Here is an 18595-nt window from a genome sequence, read left to right as displayed (position 1 = left end):
AGATTCCCAGGGTGGAAAACCCATTCCCACAAATGGGAAAAAGCAAACAGCTATAAGATAGGGGGAATGGCACCATCAGAATTATTTCTAGTAGAATTATTTGCTTGCATCCAACACAAAGAATAGAGGGAACAGGACACCGATATTATTACCTTTGATAGTGACACCTCCTTTCCGCTAAGAAAAAAAAAAGGGGGGGTTATAAAAAAATTACTGAATAGTGAAACAAACCACCAAGCAATGTTCTACTGTTAGGGGGACAGTAGTCATTGCAACATATAGTTTTCTGTTGCTGACCCCTGAGACTTTAACATTTATTGAGGTCTGGAATATACCAATGTGCTCTGAGAAAGATGGAAGGGTGCTGTGAAAAGGAAGCTGCCATGGTCATAGGTTCATAATGTTGGAGTGGGTCTTGTGCGTCAGTTCAACCCCTGCTCGGTGAAAAATCCTAGAGTGACCCCAATCGTTGACTGCACAGCCTCTGCTTTAAGAACTCCAGTAAGGGAGAGACCACTACAACCCATGTAATTGGTTCTATTGTTGATCTGCCCTTGCAGATGTTCAATGTTTTATTTAACATGAAGTCAGAATCTGTTTTCCTATAAAACCAGGTCATTAGATCTGTTCCTGCTCTCTTGGGTGTTGGAGGACACGTTTTTCCCCTTTTGTGTTTGATTTTTCAGGCATTTGAAGGGTGATACCACAATGATAATCTGAGAGTGTGTGAGTAGTATGTGGTCATGTGTCTGATGACTTGTGCTGGTCCAATCACCTTGTGTCAGCTTCCATTCTGGAAATTGTAGTCCAAAAAAAAAAAAGGAGAATTTTCCAAGCTCTGCCCCAGATCTCAAATATCTGGGAAATACATCCGTGTAAAAGGGCACCAGGACATGGGATTCACACCCAGATGTTGCTCACTACTGAGCTATACTTATATGATCTAGCCTTGGGGCTAGATCTTCTGCTTTCCAACTCCTTCCTTTGAAATAACCAGCCTCCTTTGGTTGCTCTGTTTTGCTTCTCTTGCTTTCCAATAACAAGCATTCTAGCCTGGGTTCTCATAGCTATCAGTCTGATTTGTGTGTCTGCTGGGCTGGTGGTGGTTAATTTCTGTTAATCTGCTTTTTCTTTATTGCCCTTCTGCTGCTGTGTCTTGATTCACCATTCAAACGGCTGATAAAATGCCCCTTCCTCCTAATAGCCACGTCCCTTTTGGATGGCTGCCACATCTCACTTGAAGCATCTGCAGGTGATTTCACTGTTTGGGTGGAGGAGCAGGTGGCCTGTTGCAGGAACTGATAATGCTTTCATTGATGGGGAAACTCATTGTAGGGGAAAAAAAAGAATATTGCTCTTTCACCTTTTGGAAGGAGGGAAGAGATGCTGCTATGTCATGGGGTGTTTATGTTGAGATAGTAACACTCTTGCATGCTTTGTAACACTAGGCATCAATGGGAGGGAGGTTTTTAAGATCTAAAGGGATTTTCTTTTCCCCCACTAATCTATTGCTAAAGTTCTTATCCCCACCTCTGGCTTGCCCCCCTCTTCTTGTTTAGTTTGTTTTGCTTCCTTTGTTTTTTGTTAGTCTCGCTTTGCTCCTCAACTCTGACCATACAACCAGCATGGAGGATCTGTCTTCCACATGGTTGAGACAGACCTCTCTGCTTCCATATGGTTGAGACAGACCTTTTTATCCTTCTGACTGTAACTACAGGCAAGAGCTGTAAATAAAAAATACCTTATTTTCCACTTTAAATGAACACACAAAGTGCTAGTCACTGTGAGAGGGTGGTTGTGGTGAAACTGGGCTGATCTCACCACATTTCTTATTCTAACTAAAAGAGAATAACTAAAATTATTTTCCCAACAATTTATGTTTGTATGGCGTTTGATAAATGCTAACACTGGAGTGCCCCTTCCATCGTCCAGCACAGAAAATTGTCTCCCCGAGCACAGCCCTTTCAGCTGAAAACTGCCTTATTGCTGGAATAATGATAACTCATAGAGATATACCAGAGTAAAATCCATTCACTCTTCTTACCAGAGCTGATTTGTTGTCACTGGACACTAAATATGATCAGACATCATGGCCCAACAGGCGTGAAATGGGCAACAGGACAGTTTGCAACCTGTCTGTTTGGATATCCTTGTACATGTTAAATACTCAACTCTAGGGGGGATGTTGTTATTTTCACAATGTCAGTTCTAGCTTTGCTGGACAGCCACAAGCCATCACACTGGGGAAGATTTTATTCTCATGCATTTTGAAGAGACTGGGCAAGAGCTATGGCTGTATGTGTACTTGAAAAATCAAAATCCCATACCAGCTTGACTCAAAATCCATACCCAGAAAACTCAATATCTGTATCTTGTATGCATTATGTGTTTGTATATTCTCTTCCTTCCTTTTTAAAAATGCAGCTAATCATGCTGGAGAGGTGAGCGAAAGAGAGATATTTAAGCCCTGTTTCCAATCCAATGGAAAATCCTCTTCCCAGCAATCACTTGCTACTGCAGTTTTCCCAGGCATTGACGGATACATTCAAACTCACCTTTCGACTTTAAGAACTGGAAATATTAAAAGAAGAAAGAAGCAAAACCTAAGATTCTTGGAATGCTGAATTCTGCAGCAAATATTAATGGGATAATAAGCTCCGTTGCAATCTAGAGCTCCCTCTGTGTATCTCTCTGGCATGTCAAGGCACTTACCAGTGGAGGGGCCACTCAGGAAGGCAGATCACCATATTACTCAGGGGTTTTCAACCAATTTTATAGTTGAGTGATGCATGACCTTGGAAAAGTCACAAGCCTGCACAAACTCAAAAATTGTGAGTCTGTCTGCCTACTGATGGAGGGTTGTGAAGTCTCCAGAAACAGAAACCATTACCATGGGGAAGCTGATGTTGTAGCCTTCATGGTGTCTTCAGAAGTAATGGGAAAGAAGTTGCAGATGTTAAAGCAGAGCTCGCCCAATGTTAATTTCACGTGTCTTCCAGTTTTCCTGGGAACAAGAAAGACCACAAAAAAGCAATAACCTTCAAATCCCATTTTGAAAACACATGCAGCTTCTTTGGAACCCGGAACCGTCCCTGTCCAGTGTGAGGCTCACTGCTTATTTTTCTGGAAGAGATCAGGGAGTCTTGGGAAGCTCCTATCCTCATGATTATCCAGTGTGTTTACCATTCACTGGCACTCCTTCTTTTGCCTTCTTGCCATGCTTGGGGATGCCAGTTGTTCCCTTTCTGTTTTTAGGACTTGCCATAGCACACCAGTCTAAAAGTGTGGTCGACTCTGCAGAAGTCAGGGGACTCCTGCTCTCCCTCGATCCGAGGTTGGATGACTACTCCAAGAATATGATACTCCATGGCATTACCCGATGCGTTTATCTACTGGACACAGAAGTGAGAGCCCGCAATTGCAAGATGTACAGCAGAGTGCTAGAAAAGCAAGCCAAAAAACCATCTGGTGCAGGAAGGATAGCTGTGTTTTACTACTCATAGCCAGGTTCAGGACTAAAGCACACGTGATGGTCTCTGCCCATTCTGTTAAACATAGGTTTCTCTGTATCGTGGACAGCACAGGATGGTGGGGCTGAGTTCCACTTCCTGGATTAGGTACCAACAGTACTAGATAAGTCATGCACATGAAGAATGCAAGGTTGCTTTACCGCCCTGCCCCCCTTTCCGCTGCTTTGTCTCTTTCAGCCCCTGCTTCCTAAGTTTGGAGCCTCAATGTCCTGCTTGCATGGAAATTAAAGGTGGCAGAAATAAGCTTCCCACCCAGGTCCTGACCCAACTTAGATCTTGAAGCAGGTGTACGTTGGGGAGGGTGGTGGAAGGAGACTTTCACCATCTCCTTGTGTGCCCTTTTCTTCTTTAAATTGTGCTCCTGTCTGTTTTACACCATCAGGATGCTGCAATCTGCTACAAAAAGTGATGTCTCCTGCTATGCAAATAAATACTTGCCAACATATAATTAACCAGAAAATATATATTCGGGCATTTCCTTTCCAGCAGCTTTTCCGTCTATCAGCAGAAATACTCAGAAAGCCAACCAACCAACCCACCAACCTAGGGATGCGCACTAGTACGAAAATGCAGGTTTGGAATTCAGAATTACATCCCTTGGAATCCTTGGGATTTTTTTAAAAAATTGGATGTCTAGAACTCCATTACAGTCAATATGAATACTATACTATTATTTTCTCCTTTAAAAAAATGTGAACAGGCAAAAACATTTAAAAGGATTGCCCTGTGTCTTCTGACACCTTCCCAGTGATTATGCCAAACAAAAAGAGTATGCAACAATAGCCAGAATTGTCTAGGTGTCAGCAAATGACTGTAATGGGCATACTGGTTGAACCCTGAACCCTGGGAATGCCATCATGAAATGCCAGTCACATTGGGGAAGCAGGGAACAGGTCACAATGTGTAGTGGACAAATACCCTGAGCAGCACTGGTGGGCGAACTGGAGCAGCGGATAGCTTGTAGTGGGTGGGAACTGTGCCAACAGTATGGGGCACAACACAGTTGAGCAAGTGAACACTATCTTAGTGTAGCAGTTGGAAAAATGAAAGAGAAAGCAAGAGGGGGCAGCAGACTGAAGCGTGACATGCCTAGGACTGTGAGAAGAGTGTGCCATTCTCTCTAACTTAAATTGGACTTCAGGGAAGCCCAGCAATGGTAGGGTGACTTTAAGGAAAATGTTTTTCTGCAGATCCAGGTTTCAGGCATGAGCTGTGTGGACTAACAATGTCCCCTGCCTGAGAAGAACACTCTCTCATGGGGCAAGACAGAGGGTCTCGCTGCCATCTGGATCAGACCTTCCCAAACAGACATCTCAGTCCAGTAAGACAAGAGATTGGTCTCTTGACTTGCAAGGCACCTGCATGTACACCTCTATGCCTCAGCCAAGCCCCAGAGGAGCAGCCAACAGCAATGGAAGTCTGCAGTGCCAGAACATGAAGCTCCCTCTACTGCTCCAGCACTTTTTCAAGTAGGTAGAAAGTGGAGTTCCACTTCCTGGATTAGGTACCGACAGTACTAGATAAGGCACGCCTCGGTCTGCTGCCCCCTCCTCCTTTCTCTCTTCACTTTTCCAACTGCTACTCCAAGGTGGTGCTCAGTCAACTGTGCTGTGCTGCTGACACAGTTCCCATCCACCAACATTTTCCTTGCCTCTGCTACCCCCAGACACTGTGGTGAAAATGCCCTGCCACCTTTCTGGCCCACACAGTTATATTGGGTATGCCCTGCAAAGTACCCTGAACTACTAGGTTAAGAGTTTGGGCACACTTCATCTTCCCAGCCTGCTGCCATGTTTCCCCCACTGTTTGCAACAAAAAGACCTTGGTTTTCCATAGCTAGATTCCACTGCATGTCCCTCAGAGCCTCTTGAATTTTGTGAGCTGTGTGGCTGCCCTCTATCACAGACATATTCAACAGGGCCCACCTGTATCCTGCCCTTGTGTGTTGCCCTATGTCTGATGCCTCCACCTTCCACCAGTGTCCTCATAGGGAGAGAGAGGCATGTTTTGCACCCTGGCTGCTTGAGATGCCATATGCAAAATGTATGACCTGTGTGCTGGCTAATTGCTACTGTTCCAGTTGTCTGACACCCTCATAATAATCGGACACTACTCTGAGGCTAAGGGTCATTCCAGATGGCAGTTGGTAATGGGCTGCCAGTTCTGCCACAAACCCATGGAAACCAGTGTTCTCCACCAGAGAGAATGGCTGGTCATCCAGGACTATCATCACTCCTAGTCAATGTGTAATGCTGGCAATGTTACATTTACAGAAGGCCTTTTCCTACCTCTCCAAGCTCCTCTAAGGTGGCCTAGAACCTATCCTTCCGATGTGGCATTTACTGCTTCCCACCTTTTGCTATTACTCATCTACCTCCTTGCTTCCTTGGACTGGTGGCTCAATCTCTGCCCTCTGATGGCTTCACAGTAAGGAAGCCACTTACTTGCCTCCACAGTAAGCATTTCGTGCTCCAGCAGTAATGCATGTGCTGAGTCTTCATGTGGCTGAGCATGCTACTGTTGGACGAACAAAGAGGCCTTTTCGCTCTGAATAACATCTTGGGTTTTTTTTTCTTTCTTTCTCTTTTCTTGGAATTCAAATCCTTCATATACCCTGTGATATATGAAAAGCATACACATTTCTCCTTGCATAATGGGATTCCTGCCACATCGTCTCCTGGGAGAAGGATCAGCCTATGTGGCTTTATGCAGCCTACACAGTCTCAGGGTATGCCCGAAAGAAGGGAATGTAAAACCTTGACTGAACACTCTACGCCTAAAAAAAAAACCTCTGGAAAGGGTAACTGTAGGTCAAAATTAATTTGATAGCTTCTTGTTCTTCTTCTTCTTATCTAAATAGGGAAATTGTCTTGAAAGGCTTTGGAATCATTTCATACAGTAAAGTGTCAGCTAACACGGTGGATCCCAGCTGGAACATCTGTTGATTGCTTCTTCATTTGCTGTGTATTTCCTTTCTAGGAAATAAATCAACTGTTTCCAGTCAGCTTTCTCCATGCTGGCTGAGGTTGTTCAACCCATCTGGATGGCACCAGATTGAGGAAGCCTGATTTAAAACCATTTGCTCATGTCCTGATATGACTTCCCCTTGATAGGGAGACTTTGGCTTTAGCACTTAAGGAAGCACAAGAGGAATTCTGCTGGCTCCATGCTGCTGCCTAGCATGAGTGATCATTAAACGTTTACATGGAGCTGGATTATATATACGTGCACAAAACTATAATCTTAGAGCATGGAATGTAATTGTCCATAGATTTCTATATGTGTGCCTCAATAACATTACGTAAATAAATAAATCAGCAGTGTGTAATAATGCAATGAATCAGCATTTATTTCAGCAAGTGTGACAGCTGCAATACTGGGCTTTGTACTACACAGGAAGACTACTATTCTAATAGGATCGCAGTCACTCCGCACACTCCTCATGTGCCTTGAATCTCTGCTACTCTACACTCATGAGCACAGCTAGCTTTCTTTCCCCTCACCAAATGCAGGTGAGAAAATCTGGGCCAACCTTGTCCCTTGTAACGCCTGTGTGTTCACCAACCACACACTCTGGCTCTGTGGACATCGGCATCAGCCTGACCTGAAGAGGGTCTGTATGTACAAAACTTGAGTTCCATTCATGGAAATAAATATATCTGTTACAGTAACCAAGATATTCAGACCCGGATGGGTCATGGTTTGGGACAAGGCTCAGATCACAGTCTGCCTGTGAATTCAGGGAAAGGTGTGGAAGCATCTTTTGATAGATTTTAGACTTTCAGAAATGAGGCATGCGGAATAATGCTAGCACTTCACCAGAAATGTACCCTGTATGAAGTATGAGGGTCTGGCCATTCACAAAGTTATAGTGCCCAAACAGAAGCCTCGTGGCATAGTGGTTAAACTGCAATATTGCAATAAAGATTCTGCTTGCAAACTCAGTTCTATCCTGACTCAAGGTAGCTGGCTCAAGCCTTCCATCCTTCTGAGGTTGGTAAATTGCTTGCTCAGGGGTGGGCAATGTGTAGCCTGCATAATTTAAACCAGTGGTTCTTAACCTTGGGTTACTCAGGTGTTTTTGGACTGCAACTCCCAGAAGCCATCACCACCAGCTGTGCTGGCTGGGGTTTCCGGGAGTTGCAGTTCAAAAACACCTGAGTAACCCAAGGTTAAGAACCACTGATTTAAACTATAAACTGCCCAGAGAGTGCTTTAAGTGCTACGGGGTGGTATATAAGCAGCTTCTTTTTTGTTTGTTATTTACTTAAAGCTGGATAACACATTCACATAAATAATGTGTAAAATTCACTTGCTTGTCTTTGCATACACCTTTGCATTGTATAAGAGAAGCAATATATCATTAAAGAGTTTCCACTCCCTCCCTTCTGCCATTCTCATTTACTGTACTCATATTCAGCTAGTATGGCACGTAGCAAAAAAGAGGGAGAGGGGAGATACTTCACAGATGAGAGAGAACCTTGCCCCTGGCTTTCACCCAGCAGCTCATTGAGACAATCTGAACATAGATGACTGTTCACATTCTCCAGCAATGGCCACTTCTGCAGATCACTCGCTGCTGTTCCTCTGGCACCCAGCCTATAAGAATCAACTCCCCCCCCTCCTTTTGACACACAGCATTGATTTAATAGCCATCCATTCTTCCTGCTTTTCTTACCTGAAGGTCCCTGTTGAGCATCAATCTCAGGGAATTCCACAAAACAGTCAGACCAGGGGAGTGGAGTGACCTTTGGTTCATCTGCCTGCGGCAAAAAATGAGCAAACAAAGCCTGGAACAAACTCTTTACAGGCAGATGCATAGCAGGTGACAAAATGTAACATCACTTGATGTGAGGCTAAGGATTCGTGCGGCCTTTCTCAGGGTGGGCATGTATTTCTGGCTGCCATCCCAAGTTCTCCCAACAATAAGACTTGGAAAAAGTACTTTCTGGATGGCATCTCCCAGAACCCCCAGGTAAGCATGGTCACATTGGCTTGGGAAGTGGGGAAGATATGGCTCAAAAAAGTGACTTCCCAGGGTTTGAACTGGAGGACTTCTCTATGTTTATGAAATTGCCAAACAGAGATGCCTTGAACTGTCACCAGGCCAAGCAAGCCTCTATCCTAACAAGCTGGTGCAAATAACAAGAAAAACAATATTATTTATTTATTTATTTATTTATTTATTTATTTATTTATTGGACTTATATACCGCCCCATAGCGCTACAAGCACTCTCCGGGCGGTTTACAATTTTTTTTTTAATTATACAGGCTACACATTGCCCCCCCCCAGCGAGCTGGGTACTCATTTTACCGACCTCGGAAGGATGGAAGGCTGAGTCAACCTTGAGCCGGCTACCTGGGATTTGAACCCCAGGTCGTGAGCACAGTTTTAGCTGCAGTACAGCGTTTTAACCACTGCGCCACGAGGCTATTATCAAAAGTACTATAGAAATGAATGGACAGTGGAATCACAAGCAGGGGTTCTTTTATGGATATGGTATGCTTTTTCAACAATTGTGCTCCAGTGATCGTATCAATTGCGTAGGTGGAAGGAGTTGGGGGGAAAAGAGAGGGGCTTTTCTGTGCAATGCAGTAAGAGAATGGTCTCTCTGTTGACCCTCTGCAGATCCACAGATTGGTTGTCTAGGATGCCACAGGGGGACTGATTTTTCCAGCAAAAGTATTTTATTATCAATGAGGGATCATTCCCAACCATTGTCCATGCTAGCTAAGACTGATGAGAATGGCAGTCCGACATCTGGAGGCAACAAGTTACCCACTGCAGTCTATTTTGGAGCTGCTCGCATTCAGGTCAAATACTATAGTGATGTCTCTTCAGGGTAAATATTACATCTTGAAGGGAAATCACTGAGAACTTTGAGTATAGGTGAGGGAGTTTAGGTTGAAATTGTTATGGAGAGCAGGTGGCCCTTTTTATGTTGTTCTGCAGCTCTCACCATCCCCAGGTAGCATAGCAAATGGAGAGGGATTATAGGGGATACAGGCAAGCAATGTCTGGAGGGCCAGATTTTGCTCACTCTGACTTAGATAAAGCAAATGTTAATGTTAATAATGTATACACAGTTGTAAATAAATCAAGCAGCTCTAAATAAAAGATTCCAGAACTTGTGTTTGACAAAGACAAAAGATTATGAGGGGAGGGGGAGATGAGGTGGGCTTGTCCGTATTTAATTTATCCTTGAATCTAGTAGAGTCATAAAATGGAGCTCTGATCATTATTATAGAGTGTAAGATTCCAGCAGAACCATGTAAAGTACCTTTGTAACTTTACATGATATAACATTGTTGTCTAGACTGTACTTCAGCAGACAGTTGTGTTGGTTTTTAAGTACTACTAATAGGTACTAAAGTGAAATTAGCATAGAAAGTTCCATGGCAACAGTGTCTGTCTCCTCTTCCACTCCACTGTCTATTCTCTTTCCTGCCCCTTCCCTTCATGAATGAATTCCACAGTTGATAAATGTTGCAGTTCAACAAATACTGGACCTTCTCTTATGTATGACTCTTAAGCTGCAACTCTATACATTCTTGCCTTGGTGACAGGGGGCTCACCTCAGTGGAGCATACTTCTGAATAAACAAGCTTAGAAGTCCCCCTACCTGTCTCTGAACTGTGGAAGTGTTTGCACGCAGCAAGTTGTCAAAATCCTATTCTGCTTCAAACACATATAAAATTTTGATCAATCCATAATCTCAAAGACCTACCAGGAAAAACTAATGGGAGAGATATACGTATAATGGAATACTCTTGCTATGACTTAAACAGAAACTCACTCGGAAAATAGAATAACATTGTCCCAACCTCATATTTATTGCATCATTGCTGTTTCTGATATTCACGATCATGCTGATTTCCTAAAATAAAAAATACCTATGAGAAAAAAAGGCATCTGCAGGATGAATACCCAGATATTTCTAATGTTCATTTACTCACTCCCCCACTGTTTGCTTTAGGGACAGAATGATGCCCCCCACCCTGAATTGGGAATTGATGGCTGATGATAGAAATGCTCCTGCACAATGTTTTCCTGACTCAATAAAGAAACATTATCTGTGGGCAAGGAGAGAACGCTTTATTTGCCTATAGTTCTACTTGGCTATTAAAACTCACTCAGTAACCCTGGGCCAGTTGCTCTCTCTCAAGTTGATCTGCTTCAAGTGTGGGAGGAAGACAGCTGTGCATCCTGCCTTGAACTCATTGGAGGCAAGGTGAGATATAAATTAAAAAGGCAGGTAACTAAATAGAATATAAATGTAGGCTATGCTGACCAAGGTCAATGGGTTCAGCAGTCTTGCAACATCTGCAGGGCCACAGATTGTTCACCATTGACAAAAGTATAGGGTAGTGAGTGTCCCTGTCTTGGCCTCCCACCCTTCTGTGTGCACAGCACTGTCTTTCACAGAAGGAAATTTCCCTCCTCCTATATGTGCCTTTGCCATAGTGTCAGCAGGCTCAGAGTAAATAGTTATTTTATAATCTTATGTTTCTATCAGTCAACTAATGGGCTCGCTCAAACACCAGTGCTGCTGGAGTTCTGTGCCATTAAGCTGTATAATGCCATATTTCTCAGCTGACAGTGCTGTGTTCTCATCAGGATTGCTTACAGTGACAGAATTGCAATCAAAGTAGGTGGGGAGAAGGGAGACTTCTTTCTTGAGCAAGAGGATGTGAAAGACAAGAGGAATGCATTTAGAAAAGACCTGGGTGGGGAAGAAGGTATTTCTGGAACAACAGCTTAAATCCCAGTACATTTCAGAGGGAGAATGCAAGTGGGCTATGTAGTTTCTCTCTTGAAAATTCAGTCCTAACAACCTCCCTTAAAGGCATGCCTTCCTCACCGTAAAGCCATCAGCCTCAGGTGCTCTGCTTGCATAAGCCCCTGCACATCATGGTAGATTTCCCTGAAAGGTGACCTATAAACAAGCAGATAAGTGGGAAAAAAAGTGAAACAAGAGCGCAGCATTCTGTAAGCTGTAGTTGGCCCTGTCTCCTCCTTAATGGAAAAACATTTTGGGTGGGTAAGAATGGACGTGTACTGGCTGGAAAGCTCAGTGAGTTGGGTACCCGAATGTGGTGTCAAAGGCCAAGAGTTCTCTGAAGAGTCACAGTCCCACGGCACTCCAGAAGGGAAGAGTAGACCACTTCTGAGTACTCTTTGCCCAGAAAACCCTGGAAAAGGCTGCTGTAGTTTGGAATGAGTTTGACAACATATGATTATTGTTAAGAATGTGTTTAGTCAATGAGTACCATTGCGAAACTGTTTTCCCTCTCTTGTCTGGAGCTTTCCTAGTGATCCCACCACCATTCTGTCTGTTTCCCCTGTGGCTTCTCAAAGCATAATTCCCTTCTGTCTCTCATGTTCACACACTCATTTTTCAATGCTTCACCAATGACAGGAGTATGTAATCATTGGTCCTCCAGATGCTGTAGACGTCATTTCCTGGAAGTCCCAACTACCATGGTCAATGTAAGGGACTATGGGAATGATAGCCAAAAACATCAGGAGGACCAAATGTTCCTTACTGCTGACCTTAGGGTATCCTCAGGAAGTTTCATTGTACCATAATGAGGTGTTCTGAGGATGTCTTTTATCCTTTCAGTCAGGGATGGGCAACATAGCCCCTCCAGATATTTTGGGTTACTATTGACCATTGTAGTTGGGATTGATGGGATTTGTAGTCTAAACAACTGGGAGGTCACCGGGTGGTCTGCTATTGCTTTATCTTGTCAAGTCTGTCTGATGGCAACCCCAATAGGGTTTTCAAGATATGTGACATGTTCAAGGAATTAAACCATTTCTTTTGCCATCAACCAGTGACTTTTCCTGGTCATGAAGGGAGTTGAACCTGGTGCTCCTGAGTTCTGGTTGAACAACCCATTTGCTGCACCACACTGACTCACAAAGTGGCCTACCTCTGCTTAGATTAGGCATCCTTCAGTCTGGTAGCGTGCTCTGTATGGAGAACTTGGAACAGCATCTAGTGTGGCTGAGAAGGCCAATTTGAGAGTGGCAATCCCTTCCACACTGAAGACAAATCCAATCTGTCCCCTGTCCAGCTTCCTGATTTTGCTGCTTTCAGGACTGCCTCTTTGCCTCAGCCTGCTGAACAAGTATCTCTTCAAATTGGGAGAGGCCGTGATGTACTGCCTGCCTCCAGGCTGAAACGCTCTGAGTGTTCAACCCCTGCTTAAAAGACTAAAAATTGCCAAAGTCCCTCGTACTAATGGAGAAGTATGTGAGAGTATGGCACCTGGGCAAAAATGGATGAGGAGGACAGAAGCACAGGAGGATAGCCAAGAGATCCTAAACATGAAAGACAACATTTTCCAAGGAAGCAGCCCAATTTGAAACCCCTACTGATCTCTTACAAAATCATAAGCAGATTTTTTGGGGATCTATAACTAGACCACAGGCTACCTTCCACTCACAGCCCTGAAACAGAAGGCTGTCCTCAGACTACCCTTCAAATAGAGGACTGTGTCCTCTCTCATTTGGAGAACCCCTCTTCTCACAAAATAATTAGCTGTGAGCCTTGTGTTGCGTGGGAATGTTAATATGGCACAGAAGATGGAGGAGAGCCAGTTTTAAACTGCATACGCAATTTAGCCAAAATAGGTTTTACATTTCTTTTACAGACAGATTTAAGGGTTGGGGTTTTGGGTAATTAAAAAAACCTGAAAATGCCCAGAAGCTTCCCACACATAGCACATAGCACATAGTCAGAAGTGTGGGAAGTGGACAAAGGATTTCATGCTTCTCCAAAGCAGAATTCTTGCTGTGCAAGCAGGCCCTTCTGCCAGCACTGGTTCTGCTGATGCTCCTGGCTATGGCGCAGATGTCTAGGGAGAACAAAAGGCCAAAGAAGACCGGATGGGAAATTCAGAGCTGGGGAATGTTATTGCATACTAGCATTCTGGTGATGGGAATTTGGTAGTCCAAAAAAGTAACATTTTCAGTATTAAATTGTGCCTTTGTTTTCATAGGCAGTTTTACTTTTAATTGCAACTAATTTCTGTTAGAGGCCAGTGTGTAAGCAGGCATAAAAGAATAAATCAACACTTTCTTCTTCTGAAGCTGGTGTTTTTTCCTGGGAGAAGATCAAACATTGGAACCAAATGTAGGATTACTGCCAGTGAATCAGAGGAAGGATTTTTCTCACAATCACACCAGGATGGAAAAAGTTAACTTATCCCATTGTGGGTAATGGGGTCTGGAAAATTGATCAGTCCCACCAAGCTAATGATATATGCTGTAAAACAAAATAAAACAAGCCCTGCACATTAAATGCAAAGATGTATTTCCTATTACATCTCATTTGATCTTGAATGATGCTGAAGATGCTCCTAATGCATGAGCACAACAAGGGTGAGTTGTCTACAAGACTTAGACATCCGGTCCTTTTAAAGTCTACTTTGTAAAGTTTTCATCTCCTTGCTCTCAATGTACTGAAACCGACTGCACTCATATGATTCATACTTCAACATTGGCAAGAGAATAGCATGTTTGCTCATACCTGGAAGTCATATGGCAGACACAAATTGGTCCTTCAACAACAAGGCATGCCTAATAAGTTCACAGCCTGGAGGCTGTTGTTGCTTGGACCAGCATTTGCTATCAGGGACATCCTCTTGTTCTGGCTAATTATAAGGCTAGCCCTGGTGGGCAGACTTGCTGAGTATTGGTTGTAGAGTCCTGGATCTATCTAGGTCTTGGTCCAGCTCCATTCATTTATGAAGCTCAGGTCTTCAGCTGCAGTACTGGGCCACCCAGTTCCTCTCTCAGAGCTAGAAGAAGTGCCAAAGCTGGATGCAGCCTGATGTCTGTGAGCCCTGAACAAGATGGGAGAAGAGGCACCACAGGCAACAGGGCAAAGGAGCAGCATATGAATCAAGTAGCAGTTTGCTATTTGATTCATCGGATGTGCCATGGCACAAAAGGGCAGGCCAGGCATCCTTAGAAAGTCACCTGCAGTGATTTCAGCAGCACGGGAGGAGGAGGTGGCTGGCTGGCTGGCTGGCAGGCAGGCAGGCAGGCTCCGAAGGGGAAATGGCAGCCACGCTATTTGCTGGCACGCATCGACATCCCTTCTTTGCTGTGCTCATGGCTTTCCAGCTCATCCGTCATACAGCAACGACAGTCAGTGTGTGACTAATTTACCCGTAGCTCACTTTAATAAATCATCAGGAAAGCACCGGCTCGGGCACAAATGAAAAATTACTTAATTTTAATTAAGACTGCACAATTAATTTGCAGGACGCCTGCCAGGAGCTGGCGGTCACTCCTTTCCAGCGTCAGTACATTTGGCTTATGGTGCCAACGGTAATAGAAATCCAGGCAGTTTGGCTGAAATGAGCGTGGGATGCAGGATGGTGGGAGCAGGGAGGACAGGCAGCTCACTGGCAGCTGCCTCTGTGGGGAAACCTGCATGGAGGATCTGGGGGCTGCAGTCAGAACAACGCTGGGTGACAGTGTGGCTGAGTAAATATTGTAGGCAAGGCGACACACATGGGATTGGATCCAAAGAACGATCACAGGCATACCTAACAGTTTAGATATATCTCATGGGATTTATTTGTTCTCTCCTTTAAACAGCAGGCCTCCCCCAATCCACAACCCCGTGTCATAGGAGAGGTTCCTTCTGAAAGTACTCTCCTTCTCCAAAGTCCCTTCCATCTCAAAAGCAGTTTTCTTTCCACTATGAGAGGCTTCCCTTCATAATAGATCAGACCAATGTTAGTCCCGTGTTCTGTTCCTATTGTAGCCAAACAGATGCCTATGGGAAATCCGTGAGCAGGACACAAGAGCACCCTTCTATTTGTATTTCTGAGTAGGTGTTATTCAGAGGCATACTCCTTCTGATACTACAGGTAATATGTAGCCACAATGGCTAGCAGTCATTGGAACCTTAGCCTCTGGGCAGTTTGTCTTTCAAAGCTGCCAGAGTGGGCAGCCATCACTGCATCACATGCAAATCATAGTTCCATAAATCCAGTCATTTTTAAGCTGGTGCCTTCAGCTGCCTTGAACTACAACTCCCAGGATGCCTAGCCATTCTGACTAGTGCTGGCAAAAGATTATGGGAGCTGCAGCCTAACACATCTGGAGGCCACCACCATGGGGAAAGCGGGAGTAGGTCCTGTGCAAAGAAGGGCTTCCAGTGCTTCCTTGCACAGTGGAATTGCATGATTTGGGATATGGTTAATAGCAATATTGAAGGTATGTGCACAGACTGAACTTAAGAAGGCAAGAAGAGCTGTGCGGCATCAGGCCAATAGTCCACCTAGTTCAGCATCATGCTTCCCATAGTCATCAACTAGATGTTTCTTGGAAGACTACCAATAAAAAAAGGAAGGAAGAATCTACAGTCCTATCTTGTTGCTGTTTCCCAGTAACTGGTCTCTGGAGGCCTATGGTTTCTTCTTCCTTACGGAGGGTGCCTGTCACTCATCATTGGCAATGGCCAGAAATGGGGATGTGACAAGCCTCAGCCTTGATTTAATTGCTTTTCTCTAGATCATTGTTTTGTTCTTGCTCCATCCTTTGTTCGTATCAGGTTGTGAGACTTTTCTCCTCCTATTTCCTGTCTGCAGGTATGCACTCCCCTCCCCCATTATTCTCTGAAAGTCTACACAGTGTAGTGAATAGAGAATTAAACTAGGACTCAGTAGACCTGAATTCAAATCCCTACTTAGACATAGAGATTAACTGAGGCAAGTGACACTGGAAAAACTTCTCCCTGAACATCTCACATACATTAAAAGCACTATTAGGGTCACCATAATTTGGTAGCAGCTTGATGGCATGTAACACATATTTTGTACATACCCTCCCAAGACATTAAAATATAAGTAGCCTTCAACTGCACACATTATCAGCTATTTGCATTCTAAAAAATGTGTGTGTAGTTTCGTGCTATTTGGTTTCTCCAAAATGCACCACAAACTTCACAAATGTCTGATTTTCAAGGTGAGGTTTAATTTCTCTTGCAATGTATCAGGAAGTGTGGGATTGCTACTTTCATTGACAATCTTGACTCTAAAAAATTCCTTTCCATTTCTAGCTGTAGTTAGCATTATTCCCCACAAATCGGCTAATCTTCATTTAAAGGCTTTCAGCCAAATGTCTTATCTATGTGCTATGTTGAAAAAAAATGCTTCTTTGTATTTGTAAACTACAATTTAGAATTGTAAAAGGTGATTTTAGGTTTTTTTTACTGTGAGAAAAGGGTTCATACAGATGCAGACCGATCTTCAGGCATGCTCATTACGCTTGTTGAAACCACTGGACACTGTCCAGGATCCTATTGTGCTTCTGAATGTAATAATGAGGGTTTGGACCACTTCTGTAAGGGTTGCTAATGCCTGAACAGTGGTCTCCACAAAGAAAACATGCCCTCTGTTTGCCAACAGTGATGCCTGTGCTAGCTATGTGAGCCCATGTTACTACACCGATGGAACTATCCGCTCAGCAGAAACTCAAAAGGATACTTGCCACTATTTTGGAAAGGTGTTTGCTGAAGTAAGCAAAGTGTAGTGCAGACTATGTTCCACTTACAGTGGCAAAAGAAATTCAAATCAAGGATGGTTTACAATTTAGGTACCTAGTTGCAGGGCCAGAGTTTGGGAGTTTGATTCCCAACTGTGCCCCCTGTGCTTCCTAGGAAAACAACCAGCCTTGGGCAAGCTGCACAGTCCCAGGATGCCCCCAAAAGAAGGAATGTAAACCACTTCTGAGTATTTGCTACCTGAAAAATCCTGAAAATAGTTGCCATAAACCAGAATTCACTTGATAACTTCTTCTTCTTCTTCTTCTTCTTCTTCTTCTTCTTCTTCTTCTTCTTCTTCTTCTTCTTCTTCTTCTTCTTCTTCTTCTTCTTCTTCTTCTTCTTCTTCCATGTATTTATTACCTCTACTTTTCATGAATTTACAGATGAATGGCAGATATTACAGTCCCCCACAATGTGAGGTTAGCATGAATGTTATTCATGCTGTCACACTTTTCTGAAACATCCCCAGATATATGGAGCTTGGGTGAAGATGTTTGATGTTAGAGGAGGGTTATTGGATGCTGGCAAGTCCATGCTGCTTTATCGTTTCACCTGTTTTATTTTCTTATTTTTCTTAGGTTATACATTCACATATATTTCACATACTGCTTGAGCTGAAAAACTGCATAAAGCATTTGTGGTCCATCATGGCCAAGGGAAAGAGAGAGAGAGAAAAAAAAAACAAAAAAAATTCAACCCTTGTTTCATAGGGTGGCAAACAGGTTTATAGCCATGACAGATGGGGAATCCCCATCATGCTGAGGAAGCTATTTTTCATCAGCGCCTCAGAGAATATAAAGCAGCTGTTAATCTGACGTAACACTTGATACTGAGTTAATGCATCTGTCAATAAAAACAAGTGGAATTAATGCTAGTTTGTGAGCCTTTTGAATAGAACATAAATATGTTCTGCCATTTATTTATTGCAAAGGCTTGCAAAGAGAAACCAGACTCTGCCCTCTCTGCATAGAGTCTACCAGCACCGGCAAGGGCTTTTCAGTGACACAACTACAAGAGGTCCAAGATGGCCAAAATCACCTTTTCTAAAAAAAGAATGTAACACCCAGAATTGTACAGCCAGCTTGGCCACTAGTCATGCTGCCTGGGAAATTCTGGGAGCAGTAGTCCAAAACAGTTACATTTCTGCAGTGGAGCACAGTTGCCCACCACTGAAATGGTAATGTCTAGTCACCCTTGACAGCGCAAGTGTTGCTATAACTGGGCTTCCTAGTTTAAGGAACAAAATGGACCTGGGAAGAGTAGGACTTGATTGATTTATACAAAATTGTGTGTGATGAGGAGAAAGTAAGAAGGGAGATGGTTTTCTCTCTATCAGATGGGCATTTTAGTCCCTCAAGAAAGCACATTTTGCTGCTGACTTCATGCAGAACTAGATCTACAATGGTGGGAATTTTATAGCATTGTGACCTGACGAGTTGTAAACAATGTATTTGAGTTTTAGACATTTGCTGGACACATTTTTTTTTAAAACA

The 18595-nt window shown here is 43.6% G+C and overlaps 1 long non-coding RNA gene across 1 annotated transcript; it reads right to left on the bottom strand.

The window, feature by feature from the left end:
* Positions 1-10287: 10287 nt before the first annotated feature.
* LOC144589011 (uncharacterized) lies at positions 10288-10732 on the bottom strand. Its single transcript, XR_013544836.1, has 2 exons — positions 10666-10732; positions 10288-10409 (listed from the first exon to the last, which is right to left on the bottom strand). It is a non-coding gene; the product is annotated as an uncharacterized LOC144589011 (long non-coding RNA).
* Between the last annotated feature and the right edge of the window lie 7863 nt (positions 10733-18595).

This window comes from Pogona vitticeps, chromosome 4 (genome assembly GCF_051106095.1).
Source record: "Pogona vitticeps strain Pit_001003342236 chromosome 4, PviZW2.1, whole genome shotgun sequence".
NCBI lineage: Eukaryota > Metazoa > Chordata > Lepidosauria > Squamata > Agamidae > Pogona > Pogona vitticeps.
Note: the sequence above shows the minus strand (reverse complement) of the source record. Positions and strands in the feature narration are given on the sequence as shown.